Source organism: Halyomorpha halys, unplaced genomic scaffold (assembly GCF_000696795.3).
Source record: "Halyomorpha halys isolate HHAL.00 unplaced genomic scaffold, Hhal_1.1 Scaffold67.1, whole genome shotgun sequence".
NCBI classification, from domain to species: domain Eukaryota; kingdom Metazoa; phylum Arthropoda; class Insecta; order Hemiptera; family Pentatomidae; genus Halyomorpha; species Halyomorpha halys.
Window position 1 is genome coordinate 806,197 of NW_027111562.1, and position 4,785 is coordinate 810,981.

Genomic DNA, 4,785 nt, shown 5'->3' on the forward strand with positions numbered 1-4,785 from the left:
AATTAAAAAATAATAATAATGAACTAAAAAAAAAAAATGATATGTACAAACAACAATATAAATCGATTTAATAATAAAAATAAATTAGAACTGATTAAATAATAACATATAAATAAAAGATAAGGATAATTAAATTTAAGTAAAAGTAACATATATATACTTTCATACTTATATATAATATTTAGATTTAGCCTTGGGAACTCCAAGAGATCCCAGCGCTTCTATGTCAGCCGGGACATTATTTGAGTTATTTGTTAGTAGTGATAAAAAAAAATAAAATAGACGTATACATAACATTAGTTGATGTTGAATTAATATATTTTATAATATAATGTAATATTTAATCCATTCGATATCCACTTTGATTTACTTCGAGATATCACCAAAAGAGACAATGAAACCATCTAAGGAGCATAAAAGAAGAGAATGGTGGAGGATAGGAAGAAGAGAGGATGCTGAAGATGTAAATAGGCTTGGAAGAATTATTTTATTTTTTCTGTATTTATTTTTTTTTCCATTTTTGAGATAGATAGGCTCAAAGGCAATAAGTATTAGGATTGTAAATATTCATTAGGGATGGTTTCCACATTAACAAATTGATAGAAAAGAAGCATAAGTGAATTATGATAATAAATAAAAAAAATTATTTAATTTATAATCTTAACACTTTCTTGAGACTGGTAATTTTTTTTAAATTAAATAGTTTAATTTCTATCCATTTTAGTCTCAAAACCTTTTATTTTGCTTATAAGTCCGACGTTTCGGCCAAACCGGCCATCCTCAGGGACAATCTACTTAACACAATTTTGAAATTATATAATTTAAAAACTCTAAACACCATGTAGGCTATTCTGCCCAGGTCAAAACATCAATTTTTAATTAAGTCAATATTCACTTAAAACAAAATTAAAATCATTTATCACAGACACTATTCCTTAAAAACTTTATCAACTAAACTATAAAATGATGTGATCAAGTTTTTAAGGAATAGTGTCTGTGATAAATGATTTGGATGTAGTTTAGAGTTTTTTAATTATATAATTTCAAAATTTTATTAAGTAGATTGTCCCTGAAGATGAATAGAAAAATAGAAGGTTTTTAGACTAAAATAAATTATTTATTTTTAAAAAAATTATGAATGCCACTAAGCACTGATAAAAAAAACATTAAGAAAGAATTTATGACAAATAAATAAATAAAAATTATGTTGAGTTAATATAGTTTATAGTATAATATTTAATCCATTTTATACGATATCCATTCAGATTTACTTCGAAATATCACGAGACGATGAAACCATCTAAGGAGTATAAAAGGAAAGAATGGTGAAGGATAGGAAGAAGAGACGGTAAGTAGTGACTGATTGAGATGTAAATAGGATTGGAAGAGTATGGTCTGGTCTGAGTGGCTCCTTACGCAACCTCCGGTTCGATAGAGACATTCACACTCACGAGTGAAGCCTACGGAGTAACTCCTTATCTCTAGGTCCTCCAGGAAATGGCTCGTAACTCGAGGAATGGACTGTGGAAGGATGTGTCTCCTGCTACGTCTTAGCATATCTCCTGCTCTTCTATCAGAAGGCTATGGGCTTTTATGCTTATCACTTTATAATCCACCCACGTATATTATAAACTTGTAAAGAAATACAAAGTTCGGCACTTCTGCGTGATAGCTAGCAAATAAATGAAAGTTTTATATGGCATATGTCAACGATCCATCAACCTACGATTAAATATTTATATTTTATTTATTTTTCTTTAAATATTCTATATTTTTATTTCGTAGAATTCAGATAGATATCAATATTAATTTCAATTTTTTTTTAGTTACCCTAAAGCGATTATGTATACCTAATAGGTACTAGAATAAAAAAAGATTATTTTTAGATTAATTATTTATAATATGATTGTTAGAGAGTGTATAACCGCAAATTTTGACTTATCCTTAGTTATATGTTTATCGTTTATAGTTGCCCACGCTCAGCAGAGAAGGGGGTGAGTTAAAGGAAAATAATAAAAAAAATAAATAAATATAATCGCAAAAGGAAAAAAAGAAAAAACAATAAAGAATTACTTCTTAGGCGCCACGTTATTTTTATCTTGGAAACAACGAAAACCCCGAAGCATTATGCCCACAATATAACTAAAATATACCCCTATATAAACAATTGTTGACCACTGGCAAATACCTTCACATGTAGATAACAGAAAACCTAGGGGTGTTACCTACCCACCTGTTGAATTATAAAGAACAGCAGAACTATATGTACAAAAGTTTAATAATAATAACAAGTCTATTTACAGAGAATGAAAAAGGAAAAAAAAAACAATTCTTATCAATTAATAAAACAATTAAAACTTAGGTTGACTTAACCTTAACTTAATGCTTAACCTTAATAACTATATTTACATTATTATTCTCTTATCCAGGATATGCTGAAGAAACATCACTGCACTATATCCCCACTTCTTCTAGTGTTAATGTCCATCCATTGAAGTAGAACACCATAATTTTGATAAACAAAACATATATGACAACATTTCTCATATGGTGATATTCCAGTTCAAATAGTACAGACAGTTCCGAAATCACACTGTCACCTTCACTAAACCAAAACCCTCTCGTCTGAACATACGTGTTCCAAAATCAAAACTGTCGATTTCACAAAAAAAAAAAAAAAAACCCACTCCTCTAAAACATATCGCTCGTGTTTTGTTTTCACCATGACAACCGTAACACCTCTTGTCTACGCAGATCAAGCCAGTGTTTTTATTTCACCATGGCAACCGTAACAAGTGGTTTATTTTATTAATAATATACACAACCGTGGTCCATTTAACTCTCAACTTTTATTCTTTAATAACTCTACAACGTTTCGGCCCTCAGGCCATTCTCAAGGAGACAACCTATAAATAATATTTTGTTTTTATAACAATTACTTATTATATTACTTAATATTGATGTCATTGTTGTTAAGTTAATATCCAAAATAATTAAAATTTAGTGTTATTGATAAAAACGTTATTTTTTATATGATTAGGTGATAACAGAGTCCTAACCTGTTGAAGGTAGGTTTTGTTTTAAGTGAAAAATAAAAGTGAAAAAGGAGAAGTCTTGTTTGTATAAAGGGATTTTTAAACTTAAAATATAATAAAAAAAGTAATGTAAGTAAGTAATCAATTTAAAAACAAAAATTTTATGAAGTTGTTATGATATTATTTTAATATTTAATTTATTTTAAAAATATGACATGGGCAATTACCCTGCAAATTATTATTAAAAATAATTACATCAATATTGAAGGTATGGCCAAAGAAATCAGTATGTACTTAAGGAAATAATATAATTGTTATAAAAACAAAAAAAAAAAATGTATAGGTTGTCTCCTTGAGAATGGCCTGAGGGCCGAAACGTTGTAGAGTTATTAAAAAATAAAAGTTGAGAGTTAAATGGATCAAGGTTGTGTAAATTAATAATAAGATTATTTTTATTTGAAAAAATATATATTATATATCAGATATTTATTAAAAAAATTGTATTGACATTTACAACTGTACTTACTTAAAAATGCATCTTGTAAATTTGATGACAGGCTATAATAGTGTGATATAGACATCTAGAGAAACTGGAGGTCTGTCAGGAATGGAAGAGGAAGCAAGGATAGAAACTAGTGGGTTTGGGAGTTTATAATGGAAGGAATGATATCTGGTTCGGGCTAGATCGGTTACATATGGAACATTAAGGTCTTTATGGATGATTTTATATTTAGATAATGCTTTTTCATTAAAATTTCGTTTTTTGAGAGAGAGAAGGACTTAAGAGCAATAAGTATTAGATTTGTAAATATCAATTCGTACTCACTTATACAGGCTGAAGAAGAAAAAAAAAGTATGTAAAAACAATATGACCCATCATAAACTGTTTAAATTATTGTTTCATTCGTAATTAGTTGAATTTATCTTATATCCTACAAGTATCTGTTGAACTCATCATATTTCCTACAGGTATCTCGTGAACTTATCCATACATCCTGTAAGTACCAGTTGAACTTAAAGCATAGATTTAACTGTTAATAAGTAATGTAATAAATATTTCTGTAATCTTTTTTATTATTTTTTATTTAAAATATATTTTTTTAATTATTAAAAAATAATTACTGACTAAAACGCCATGATTATAGTTCAATTTTATAAAATGATTAATGCTGAAAATCATCAACATGGTGGTTACCTGCGTGTAGGTCTTCGTTGAATTTTTAAAGGGTTTCTTCATTCGATACCTCTATTTTTGCCTATGACTGATGTACTATACTATACTATACTTGGTTTGAAATGTATAGGTTTTAAACATTATTCTAAAAATTTAAATAATACTTAGATAAATATTTCGATGAGATTTTATTTAAATTTTACATATGCCTTTAAAAATGTTAACCATTAATAATACGATTATAGGAAGATATTTAATGGTAACCAAAGTTTCGTCCCACTTTACAATGATTCTTCGGGGCTAAATGAAAACAAGATTCAAATAATATAAGATGTGACAAAAGAATTATAATAAATATACAAAGAGATAAAATATGCATAAAAAATATATATAAAAAAATAAAGAGACAAATTAGGTTAAGAAAATACAAATATAATGAATAGCAAACTAATTAATAATAACTACAACCATGTAAATATAGAACTGGAGTAATAAATAATAGAATAATGCTTATTAGAAATAGTGATAAATTTTGGATCAAAACGTTGGTTATCATAAAATAGGTTTTTTTTTTTT